The sequence below is a fragment of the Tachypleus tridentatus genome, chromosome 4 (genome assembly GCF_004210375.1).
Source record: "Tachypleus tridentatus isolate NWPU-2018 chromosome 4, ASM421037v1, whole genome shotgun sequence".
Classification (NCBI taxonomy): domain Eukaryota; kingdom Metazoa; phylum Arthropoda; class Merostomata; order Xiphosura; family Limulidae; genus Tachypleus; species Tachypleus tridentatus.
The window spans coordinates 81,768,084-81,781,953 of record NC_134828.1 but is presented as its reverse complement, the minus strand read 5'-3'; the positions used below and the strand labels follow the sequence as shown (position 1 = coordinate 81,781,953).

General features: G+C 35.8%; 1 protein-coding gene across 7 annotated transcripts in view; it reads right to left on the bottom strand.

Moving 5' to 3' along the window:
• The window catches only part of LOC143249549 (uncharacterized), a 103,545-nt gene that overhangs the window by 17,241 nt on the left and 72,434 nt on the right, over positions 1 to 13,870 (bottom strand). The gene's annotated exons all lie outside the window — the stretch shown is intronic.

Below are 13,870 nucleotides of genomic sequence, written 5' to 3'. Positions count from 1 at the left end.
GATGATTGGACTTTTCTGGTTCTGATGGGAACGAATAAAGTACTTTATGTCTAAACTACACAAAGCTGATTGTATATGTCGTCCATGTTGTAGTGTTAGCTTTCTGAATGAGATAAACATTCCCCAACAGTACACGCGTTATCCAGACCGCAAGAACGCAAGAGATGAACGGTCAGAAAATGAGGAAGAAAGAGTGGGATTATTTAAGACTTGCAACTTTCTAGAATAGTTAATTATGTTTGATCTGTTAGAAGTGATGGAAGATTTCCTCACACGTACTAATTCGAAAGCATATGATAGAGGGCACAGAAATTAAAAGGTAAATAGCCGGTAATTATAAACATGTAAAAATTACAAGATTAAATATATTGGAAGGAGAACGTTAGTTTAAGCCATTTTGGAGAAGATAACTATATTTGTGAAGTAGTTGGTTTTAAAGGTGTTCTCTTTTGAGTGTGGCTACTTAATCCATTCTACAGAAAATCTATTGACGTTTTGTTTTTGGCTACTAACGTGGCGTCCACAACGATGGCCTTCTGATGTTGCTAAGATGTTGTCGAATTGTTTATCGCACAAACACACAACGTTTCTAGATTATACAACAGATCAGATAGTTAGATATACAGATGCAGAAATTGGAGTTCGATCCCCATATTTGGGTTATGTTGTTTACATATTCAAAAGTGATGCATCTAGGTTTTTATGGATACTAGATTTAAATGCAAAAGGTTGGGAATGTTAGTGTTACGTCTGTGTGATATATCATGGCAGTGAAATCCTCTGCGATTATCTCGTATTTCTCCACTATTGCTATCTCGGCTTTTAGCTGAGAAGATGATATGTTAGAACCAGAGAAACGCGATTTTTATTACCTCTCAAGTCTGATCGAAAGAACGAATCACGAATGTCATAAGCTGCTTTCAAGACAGTAGTGGATACTTGAAATTTAGAGTTGCCTAATTCGAATGAAAAAGTAATTTCCTGTGTTTGGGTAGTAAAAGCATCAACTTCATTACAATAATTACATAATCTTAGGAACTGAAAATAAGGGAAGTATGGGAGGAATAATCTAGGTAAGAATGACTGTCAGTTGTTTTACGATATGTAATAGAAGCGATGCAGTAATTGCCTAGGTAATGAAAGTTATCAGTAAATGTTGTACGAGTTCAAGGGTAGGGTAAAAACAGGTTACCTAAGGTAAATCTTTTTTTTTTTTTCTCTCTCTCTCTCTCTCTATATATATATTTACATGTTGAGACTACACTGACGACATCTATACATCTACAGCACATGTATCTGTTTCTCTGGTATGCTGGTAAAAAAATTCCAAACAATAACTCTTTTTTTTTATTTTTATAACAGTTATGTTGAAGGAGAACATACGTTAAACTTGTATTAACTCTAGCTAAGAAAAACACAAATCCTCCCTGATATCTAAATAATATTTAAATATGGTAAAAATATAGTTCTCGTGGATACAATTAATTTAGCAATCTAAGACTAGAAGGAAGGCAGCTAGTCATTATCACCCACTGCCAACTCTTGGGATACTCTTTTATCAACGAATAGCCGGATTGATCGTAACTTTTTGACGCTCCCACGGCTGAAAGGGCGAGCATGTTTGGTGTGACGGGGATTCGAACCCGTGACCCACAGATGACTAGTCGAGCGCTCTAACTACCTGGCCATGCCAGGCTAAGACGTCGGAGTGCATTTCGATAAAATTATTTATGGAAAGCAGAAAACAGGTATAGGTGGCCCACATTAAATGTACAACAATTAAATATTTAGTGGCTCACATGCATGTATGCACATGCCATAGTACAAATATTCACGTGTTATTTGAAATAATCCACTGAAAGGAAAAATTACAAAGTTTTGCGCTAACTTAAAAAAACAAAACAAAATCAAACCATTCTTTGACAGATTCTTTACGCAGAGTATTCATAATGAAACTTTACAGAATGGACAGCAACTGCCGGTTGTGGGGCCCGGCATGGCCAAGCGTGTTAAGGCGTGCGACTCGTAATCTGAGGGTCGTGGGTTCGCATCCCGGTCGCGCCAAATATGCTCGCCTTTTCAACCGTGGGGGCGTTATAATGTGACGGTCAATTCCACTATTCGTTAGTAAAAGAGTAGCCCAAGAGTTGGCGGTGAGTGGTGATGACTAGCTGCCTTCCTTCTAGTCTTACACTGCTAAATTAGGGACGGCTAGCACAGATAGCCCTCGAGTAGCTTTGTGCGAAATTCAAAAACAAATAAAAAAACAAAGTCTTCCGCCTTTCGTGTTCAAGACTTTCGAAACGTCGTCCTCTACACTTGTGTCTGCATAGCAGGCAGTTGCCGTTCATTCTACAAAGTTTCGTCAAAATCAAACCAATTATCACAGCAGTGTTCATGGCATATTTTAAAAAAAAGACTTTTATATAGAATACGCTATGTGACAACTCATTTCACTACAGTTTCACACACACACAATGAAGATCGAACTTAACCATAATGTGACGGTTAAATTTAATACAAGTTATACTACGTGACAATTTTCACCACATTCAACGAAACTCGATCTTAACTGTGTACATAATACGACAGTTAAAATGAGATTAATTATTAAAAAGTTATGATGAAACACTAGCCTTACTATACCAAGTAACGGATTAAGGTTCGCTAGTGTTAATTAACTGTTATGCTTAAAATACGAGCCCATATAACGTTTCAACTAAACGTTATATGTTGTAATATAGCTCTGGTTTTGAAAGAACATATTGATAACTAGTTATATTTATTCTGAAACAATGAGATAAAAAAAGGTGATCGCCAAGCATTTCGAAGTCCTGTTAGTCGTAGGTCCAATAGCCACAGATTTTTGGTGTCCGCAATACAAGTGAAAACTGAACGAATAAACATATTTATATATCCACAATAAGTGGATGCAATCTCAAACGAAACGTTTGAAAGGTACATCTTGACAGGAGTTTCTTTTTTTTTTGGCTATGGAATAAGAATTTTGAATGTATATTTTCTCTGTAAAGAATGATTCCTAAATCCAATCCTGATACGTAAATACGCGGGCTCTACAACTAACATTACACAAACTTACAAGCAAATGGCACTGAGGAAGTGATGATAAAGATGAGAAATTGCAACATTTTAGGTCGTGTTCTGGAGCGTTAGTCATAAAATATACAAAAATTTCACCAACCAATCAAGTTAACATTTCAACAGTTAAAAAACAGAACACGATAAGGGAATTAATGTTCAAATAAACATGTTGTACTAAAAACACTGGCGCATTTTAAAAGAATCAACTGAAAAGGCTCATTTTCTAAACCATCACTTTACACTTCTGCTTCAATACAGAAGAACTGTCGGGATCCTCCATTTAAAATTGCGCTAAAACAAGGTCGAGTTACGGACGATTTAACAATAAAAAATATCCTTCCACCTATTTCACGTGCTAACTTTGTATTCATCACGTGCTTTGAGTAGTTGTGTAGCAGCCTACTTTGAATAATAACTTTGATTTGTATGTGAAAATACTATAACGTCAACTAATGCTGTTAAACTGCTAATTTAAAACTATTTATTCATTTTATTTCCGGGGGGTTACATGAAATGTATCTGTCGTGGTAACTGCTTTTCTATATTTTAATTTACATGTAAATGCAAATATGTTTGAAATTTATATGTTAAACGTTTCCTTTTTTTAATACAGAAAAAAGTATTAGTAAGTGTTTACAATATTAATAGTTTGTTTGTTTGGGAATTTCGCACAAAGCTACTCGAGGGCTATCTGTGCTAGCCGTCCCTAATTTAGCAGTGTAAGACTAGAGGGAAGGCAGCTAGTCATCACCACCCACCGCCAACTCTTGGGCTACTCTTTACCAACGAATAGTGGGATTGACCGTCACATTATACACCCCCACGGCTGGGAGGGCGAGCATGTTTAGCGCGACACGGGCGCGAACCCGCGACCCTCGGATTACGAGTCGCACGCCTTACGCGCTAGGCCATGCCGGGCCTTTACAATATTAATAGTGAAGACGTTTATTGGAAGCTCATGAACTCAACGAGCATTGGAATAATACTTTAAGAATTCCGTATTTCTTGGAACAATTAATTACAATATTAGCCATGTATAGGTGACAAACGCACTCTGCAATTTAATCTAAACCGTGTGTAGAACTCATATATTGCAGAATTAGTTAATAAGAGCCATTGCTATTTATAATTTGACCAGGTGGTTGAAAAGTATGCTTGTTGATTTATTTATGTACGTAATTATTTATTGTCCCCCCAACGTTTTAGTAAATCGTCTCGTAGATTTGTAAGTCAACATGATAAGTGATAAGACATTTAGTTTAATACAAGTAAATTTACATTTATAATCTTTCATGCGCATTTCATGAATATTCATGTCGATTCAAACACAAACAAGCAATTTAATAAAGAGAATGGGAGGTTGTAAGTTGATACGTATATATACGTTAATTAAATTGACAAGTGTACTTGGCGTTCGTGTAAAATTATAAGTAGCAAGTGCGTTCATGAACTAAACTATTGCACTCGTAAGTTCGTACAATTACCAATATTGTATTCTCATCTTAACGTAAGCTGAGGGTCGCGGGTTCGCATCCTCGTCGCACCAAACATGTTCGCCTTTTCAGCCGTGGGGACTTTATAAAGTTATGGTCAATCCCACTATTCGTTAGTAAAAGAGTAGCCCAAGAGTTGACGATTGGTGGTGATGACTAGTTGCCTTTCCTCTAGTCTTACACTGCTAAATTAGGGACGGCTAGCGCAGGTAGCCCTCGAGTAGCTTTGCGCGAACTTCAAAAACAAACAAACAAACAATCAATCCTCTTAACGTTGTGATCACATGGCCCGTTCCGGAATCAAGAGACTGACTAGCTTACTGGTTCGCTAGTTCTTCTTGATGTTGAATAAAAATAATAGTTAATTAGATATTAATAAAAACAATAAACATAACTCTGATGTCTAATTTTTAAATATATTTGTAAAAATTAAAGTTTACACCAAAATAGTTATTGTACAAGAAGTTCGTAATATAAATAGCGTCTCGGCCAGTGCTGCTACTGGTTTATATCGCCCCCGCACGATATAACACAATCTTGAGCAAAAGGCATCGTCGCCACCACATTAGTAGGTATATTCTAGTTGAAACCTTATTACATATTCATTTTATTTTCATTCATAATTTATTATAATTTATACAGCGAAAGCTTTATCAGTTTTCCGTGTTACTTTATCATTTGAAACGATGTGTGATTGTTTGTACTATGGCTTGTTTATTTGTATATTAAAAACGTAACATTTGAAGGTTACGAAGACTGTTATCCTACTGCTTGTAGGACGATAGATTTGACACCCGTTAGTACAGCGGTAAGTCTATGCACTTGCAACGCTAAAATCAGGGGTTCGATTCCCCTCGGTGGGGTCAGCAGGTGGCCTGATGTGGCTTTGCTATAGAAAAACACATACACGCGACAGATGTACTGGTACATTAACAAACGTCGTTTCTCGTTTCCATTGTCTTAAATGATGCAGGATTATTTGTAATACAACAAGTTTATGTGTACATTAATTCTTGCTTTAATTCATCATTCCAGACGACACATGTCTATTTATAGCACATGAACATTGTTCACTGAGCACCTTATAGTTTCATTGTAGGACAAGCCAGGTGTATTATTATGTAATATACCAATCAAATATAAGTTATTCAAGTGTTCATTTATGATCCACATGTTTAATATTGTTTACGTCAACAATTTAGCATATTTCTATGTAAAAATCACCAATTATCGCCATGGCCTGATGGTTAAGATGCTCGACTCGTAATAGAGAGTCGCGAGCTCGAATACTCGTTACCGGACATTCTCGCCATTTCAGCCAAAGAAGCGTTATAACGTGAAGGTTAATCCCACTATTCATTAGTAAACGGGTTGTCTAAAAATTGACAGTTGGTGTGACTAACTGGATTCCCTCTAGTCTATCACTACTAAATTAGAGACGGCTAGCGCATATAGCCCTCATGTAGTTTTGCGCTAACTTAAAAAAACAACAACAAAAGCAAACCATTCTTTGACATATTCTTTACGCAGAGTATTCATAATGAAACTTACAGAATGGACAGCAACTGCCTGTTGTGGAGACACAAGTGTAGAGGACGACGTTTCGAAAGTTTTCCGCCTTTCGTATTCAAGACTTTCGAAACGTCGTTCTCTACACTTGTGTCTCCATAGCAGGCAGTTGCCGTCCATTCTACAAAGTTTCGTCCAAATCAAACCACTTATCACAGCAGTGTTCATGGCATATTTTAAAAAAGACTTTTATACAGGATACGCTATGTGACAACTCATTTCACTACAGTTTCACACACACACACAATGAAGATCGAACTTAAGCATAATGTGACGGTTAAATTTAATACAAGTTATACTACGTGACAATTTTCACCACATTCAACGAAACTCGATCTTAACTGTGTACATAATACGACAGTTAAAATGAGATTAATTATTAAAAAGTTATGATGAAACACTAGCCTTACTATACCAAGTAACGGATTAAGGTTCGCTAGTGTTAATTAACTGTTATGCTTAAAATACGAGCCCATATAACGTTTCAACTAAACGTTATATGTTGTAATATAGCTCTGGTTTTGAAAGAACATATTGATAACTAGTTATATTTATTCTGAAACAATGAGATAAAAAAAGGTGATCGCCAAGCATTTCGAAGTCCTGTTAGTCGTAGGTCCAATAGCCACAGATTTTTGGTGTCCGCAATACAAGTGAAAACTGAACGAATAAACATATTTATATATCCACAATAAGTGGATGCAATCTCAAACGAAACGTTTGAAAGGTACATCTTGACAGGAGTTTCTTTTTTTTTTGGCTATGGAATAAGAATTTTGAATGTATATTTTCTCTGTAAAGAATGATTCCTAAATCCAATCCTGATACGTAAATACGCGGGCTCTACAACTAACATTACACAAACTTACAAGCAAATGGCACTGAGGAAGTGATGATAAAGATGAGAAATTGCAACATTTTAGGTCGTGTTCTGGAGCGTTAGTCATAAAATATACAAAAATTTCACCAACCAATTAAGTTAACATTTCAACAGTTAAAAAACAGAACACGATAAGGGAATTAATGTTCAAATAAACATGTTGTACTAAAAACACTGGCGCATTTTAAAAGAATCAACTGAAAAGGCTCATTTTCTAAACCATCACTTTACACTTCTGCTTCAATACAGAAGAACTGTCGGGATCCTCCATTTAAAATTGCGCTAAAACAAGGTCGAGTTACGGACGATTTAACAATAAAAAATATCCTTCCACCTATTTCACGTGCTAACTTTGTATTCATCACGTGCTTTGAGTAGTTGTGTAGCAGCCTACTTTGAATAATAACTTTGATTTGTATGTGAAAATACTATAACGTCAACTAATGCTGTTAAACTGCTAATTTAAAACTATTTATTCATTTTATTTCCGGGGGTTACATGAAATGTATCTGTCGTGGTAACTGCTTTTCTACATTTTAATTTACATGTAAATGCAAATATGTTTGAAATTTATATGTTAAACGTTTCCTTTTTTTAATACAGAAAAAAGTATTAGTAAGTGTTTACAATATTAATAGTTTGTTTGTTTGGGAATTTCGCACAAAGCTACTCGAGGGCTATCTGTGCTAGCCGTCCCTAATTTAGCAGTGTAAGACTAGAGGGAAGGCAGCTAGTCATCACCACCCACCGCCAACTCTTGGGCTACTCTTTACCAACGAATAGTGGGATTGACCGTCACATTATACACCCCCACGGCTGGGAGGGCGAGCATGTTTAGCGCGACACGGGCGCGAACCCGCGACCCTCGGATTACGAGTCGCACGCCTTACGCGCTAGGCCATGCCGGGCCTTTACAATATTAATAGTGAAGACGTTTATTGGAAGCTCATGAACTCAACGAGCATTGGAATAATACTTTAAGAATTCCGTATTTCTTGGAACAATTAATTACAATATTAGCCATGTATAGGTGACAAACGCACTCTGCAATTTAATCTAAACCGTGTGTAGAACTCATATATTGCAGAATTAGTTAATAAGAGCCATTGCTATTTATAATTTGACCAGGTGGTTGAAAAGTATGCTTGTTGATTTATTTATGTACGTAATTATTTATTGTCCCCCCCCAACGTTTTAGTAAATCGTCTCGTAGATTTGTAAGTCAACATGATAAGTGATAAGACATTTAGTTTAATACAAGTAAATTTACATTTATAATCTTTCATGCGCATTTCATGAATATTCATGTCGATTCAAACACAAACAAGCAATTTAATAAAGAGAATGGGAGGTTGTAAGTTGATACGTATATATACGTTAATTAAATTGACAAGTGTACTTGGCGTTCGTGTAAAATTATAAGTAGCAAGTGCGTTCATGAACTAAACTATTGCACTCGTAAGTTCGTACAATTACCAATATTGTATTCTCATCTTAACGTAAGCTGAGGGTCGCGGGTTCGCATCCTCGTCGCACCAAACATGTTCGCCTTTTCAGCCGTGGGGACTTTATAAAGTTATGGTCAATCCCACTATTCGTTAGTAAAAGAGTAGCCCAAGAGTTGACGATTGGTGGTGATGACTAGTTGCCTTTCCTCTAGTCTTACACTGCTAAATTAGGGACGGCTAGCGCAGGTAGCCCTCGAGTAGCTTTGCGCGAACTTCAAAAACAAACAAACAAACAATCAATCCTCTTAACGTTGTGATCACATGGCCCGTTCCGGAATCAAGAGACTGACTAGCTTACTGGTTCGCTAGTTCTTCTTGATGTTGAATAAAAATAATAGTTAATTAGATATTAATAAAAACAATAAACATAACTCTGATGTCTAATTTTTAAATATATTTGTAAAAATTAAAGTTTACACCAAAATAGTTATTGTACAAGAAGTTCGTAATATAAATAGCGTCTCGGCCAGTGCTGCTACTGGTTTATATCGCCCCCGCACGATATAACACAATCTTGAGCAAAAGGCATCGTCGCCACCACATTAGTAGGTATATTCTAGTTGAAACCTTATTACATATTCATTTTATTTTCATTCATAATTTATTATAATTTATACAGCGAAAGCTTTATCAGTTTTCCGTGTTACTTTATCATTTGAAACGATGTGTGATTGTTTGTACTATGGCTTGTTTATTTGTATATTAAAAACGTAACATTTGAAGGTTACGAAGACTGTTATCCTACTGCTTGTAGGACGATAGATTTGACACCCGTTAGTACAGCGGTAAGTCTATGCACTTGCAACGCTAAAATCAGGGGTTCGATTCCCCTCGGTGGGGTCAGCAGGTGGCCTGATGTGGCTTTGCTATAGAAAAACACATACACGCGACAGATGTACTGGTACATTAACAAACGTCGTTTCTCGTTTCCATTGTCTTAAATGATGCAGGATTATTTGTAATACAACAAGTTTATGTGTACATTAATTCTTGCTTTAATTCATCATTCCAGACGACACATGTCTATTTATAGCACATGAACATTGTTCACTGAGCACCTTATAGTTTCATTGTAGGACAAGCCAGGTGTATTATTATGTAATATACCAATCAAATATAAGTTATTCAAGTGTTCATTTATGATCCACATGTTTAATATTGTTTACGTCAACAATTTAGCATATTTCTATGTAAAAATCACCAATTATCGCCATGGCCTGATGGTTAAGATGCTCGACTCGTAATAGAGAGTCGCGAGCTCGAATACTCGTTACCGGACATTCTCGCCATTTCAGCCAAAGAAGCGTTATAACGTGAAGGTTAATCCCACTATTCATTAGTAAACGGGTTGTCTAAAAAATTGACAGTTGGTGTGACTAACTGGATTCCATCTAGTCTATCACTACTAAATTAGAGACGGCTAGCGCATATAGCCCTCATGTAGTTTTGCGCTAACTTAAAAAAACAACAACAAAAGCAAACCATTCTTTGACATATTCTTTACGCAGAGTATTCATAATGAAACTTACAGAATGGACAGCAACTGCCTGTTGTGGAGACACAAGTGTAGAGGACGACGTTTCGAAAGTTTTCCGCCTTTCGTATTCAAGACTTTCGAAACGTCGTTCTCTACACTTGTGTCTCCATAGCAGGCAGTTGCCGTCCATTCTACAAAGTTTCGTCCAAATCAAACCACTTATCACAGCAGTGTTCATGGCATATTTTAAAAAAGACTTTTATACAGGATACGCTATGTGACAACTCATTTCACTACAGTTTCACACACACACACAATGAAGATCGAACTTAAGCATAATGTGACGGTTAAATTTAATACAAGTTATACTACGTGACAATTTTCACCACATTCACGAAACTCGATCTTAACTCTGTACATAATACGACAGTTAAAGTAAGATTAATTATTAAAAAAGTTATGATGAAACACTAGCCTTACTATACCAAGTAACGGATTAAGCTTCGCTAGTGTTAATTAACTGTTTATGCTTAAAATACGAGCCCATATAACGTTTCAACTAAACGTTATATGTTGTGATATAGCTCTCGTTTTGAAAGAACCTATTGCCAACAGTGGCATATACAGAGTTCAGGTAGTTGAAAAGTTTGTGCTCTTCAATCAAAAATAAATTGTGTCACGTAATTTAATATACTTGGAAGACGAACATTTATTGTCAACTGGCTTAAAATTTAACGACTAGATAGACAGACAGATAGACAGATATTTAAGATTATATGAAGCTGTAAATTAACTGGAAGATAAACGTAAACAATATAATAGCATTCTATATATATAATAACTATAATTTAAATCATCATTTTATTTTAATATAAGCTGGAATACTCGTCCCCTGGACGGAAGTTATGTAGTCATGATTAATGAAATGTTAGTTCAGAACATGAAAAGTTGCTTCCCTTATATATAATTGTAAGAAAATGAAAAAAGGAAAACTGAAAATTTGTATGTATCTCCGCAAAGACCTAATGAACTTCCATACCAATTTTGGTAAAGGTTCATCCAAACCCTGAGCAGTTACATGGACAATCAACAAACAGTAATATTATATATTTATATAGATTCATGACACAATGGGGGCGTGATGTTGGTGCTCAATGCTTTCAATAGTTCGATGCTTAATTTGAATTTAAAGTTTATTTGAACATTCCACATTTTAGTAGTTTCTTTACGGTTTCTTTCTCCTCGACGCACAAGTTTTATGCTTGAGATTGTTCGTTGAGTTTTTGTGTGGAAGTTTCTTATTGTTGCCCCATTGAGCAACGCTAAGGTTCTGAGTTTAATTCTTTATAGTGGACACATTGCATATAACCTATTGTGTATGCACGAGTTAAAAACCATCTTTTTGCTGTGTGTGTATGTTTGTGTTTGTGCGACTTTTGTTCTTCTTCTATAACTGCATCTCCCTGTTTCATGAATGTCAGATTTTACACATTATTTGTCCTTTTCGTCTCGCTTCCCCAACTTCACTGGTACAACGCTATGTCTGCAGACCTATACTATTAGAAACCGGGTGTTGATACCCCTGGTGGGCAGATCACACATAAACATAGGAGATACAGGTGAATTTATTCGACATTTCGCTGCTTTATTTGTTTATGATTTCAGCGTTAACGATTTAGTCTTTCAGTTATTTTTCCTTTCTTCAGTTATTGTGTACTTGAATTAATGGCTGTCTTTCCGATTTGCTGAAAAAGGCATTTTATCATACTTGTCGGCGATGCGAAGAACAAAGAAACAAGGTGTATTGCAGTGTCGGCTTAGATAAATTTCTGTTAATGTTTTAAACGGGATGTTTCCTCGCTCTGGAAAATTTGTTTATTATTGATCTAATATAGATAAGATTGAGAACCTGTTTGTTCCTTTATTCAAACTATCGTAAAAGAAACGCCACGAACTCGCTACAAGAATTCTAAATCACGAGTTTGTAAGGTCTCGTTCCTGGCATAAGGGGTTATCTTAACACTATAGAAGTTTATTATTTACTATATTAGTTACTAGCCAGTTGCCATAGATAAACCCCCTGTGGGAATTTAGCTAGGGCAATCAGTATTCATAAACAATGTTTGGTGATGTTTTAACACACACAATTATTATAAAACATGTTTAAACATTGAACATTACATGAGCGCCAAGGAATTTTAAAATGTTTAGTAATTACCATGAAATGAATGTAATTTTTTTCTACCCTCGTAGCATTTGGTTGTCATTTATGATTTTCTTAAATGTTAACTTCCATAAAAGTACTTGGTATTGATACCTTACGCGTAGTGAACTAAACGGCCATGAAAGAGAACTTTAATAAGAGTTCAGGTATAGCCGTTTCTAAATATGAACTGCTAACCAGAGGGTAAGTCGATTATAACAATCATTCGTTGCCTTACACCGCTTTGAATAGAAAAATGAGATTGATTGTTACATTTATGACGTACCCACAGCTGGAAGTGTAGAGTGAGTTAAGCGCCACTAACTTTTGATTTTACGAAGCGCAGTTCAGTACATTTAAGACCATATCCTGATCAGCTGAAACACTATATAAGGAAAATGTTTTCAGATTATGTATAGAGTATTTTAGTAATTAGTACTTAATCACATATGTTTAATATAACAACACTACTTTCTGGAAGCCCTCAGATATTAATATGTAAAAACCTTTCGAAAATATTTTAAATCTGGACTCGCAAATAAAAGCATCTTTTAGAATATTCTTTGTTTAATTAGTTCCTGGCAGACTTACACTAAAAAGTGATAATGTTCAAAAATTGTTCATGTTATGAGATAACAATAAAGTACAGAGAAAATTAAAAACTACACTATGATCAACACAAACCTCATGCCGCTCTTGAAAAATACAAAACTATAAAAGAAATTATACATAAACTAAATCCTGATGTTTCTATTTCTGTATCTTTAGTAATTTATAACTATAAAGTTTAATACAGACCTAGCAGCTGAGCCAGATATCACGCTAAAGCAACCCCTAGCTTATATGTCCTCAGCTTTTACTACAGATCTAAAAGGCACTGGTTTATTTTAAACAACGTTGTACAGAGGGTTTAACACATTATACTAAACCGATTTTGAATAAGTAAATCATCAAGTCACGTGATAAAGACAGGCGGTATAAATCTGCGATGGAACGAAATATACCAGAACTATGTATGTTTTATTAGGTTGTCCAGAAAGAAATGTCCTTTTTGAACTGCGAAGTTTGGAAAAGTATAAACCAGTGCTTTTAAACATACTTTATTCAAAGTAAGTGCCATTTGTTTCAACTCACTTTTGCCAACGTGTAACGATGCTGTTTATGCCCCTGCTATAGAAATAAGAGTTTCTATGGTCAATGAACTCCCTGAAAGCTTCTTTTGCAACTGCTTGGTTTTGAAAGCGTTTTATTTTTCAAAAGTTGTTCAAGTGTTTGATAAAATGAAAATCTGTAGGGGAAAGGTCTGGGAAATAAGGTGGAAGAGACAGAACCTCGATTCCCAATTCGCTCAATTTTTGAAGTGTCATCCTTGACAGGCCTCATAACGCCAATTTTGTTGATCTTCTGTCAGCTCATGTGGAACCCACTTATCGAATTTTTTCGTCTTTCCAATCGTACGTAGGTGGTTGGCAATGCTTGATTTGCTTGTGTCTAGCTTTTCTGCAAGCTCACATACTGTTGTGCATCTGTCTCAACTGCTTCCCTTAATGTGTTTTCATCTAAGGATGGCTTCCTTCCATGACCTTCGTGGCCTTCAAGACTTTCATCTCCATGCCAAATCAATTGGACCCAACATTC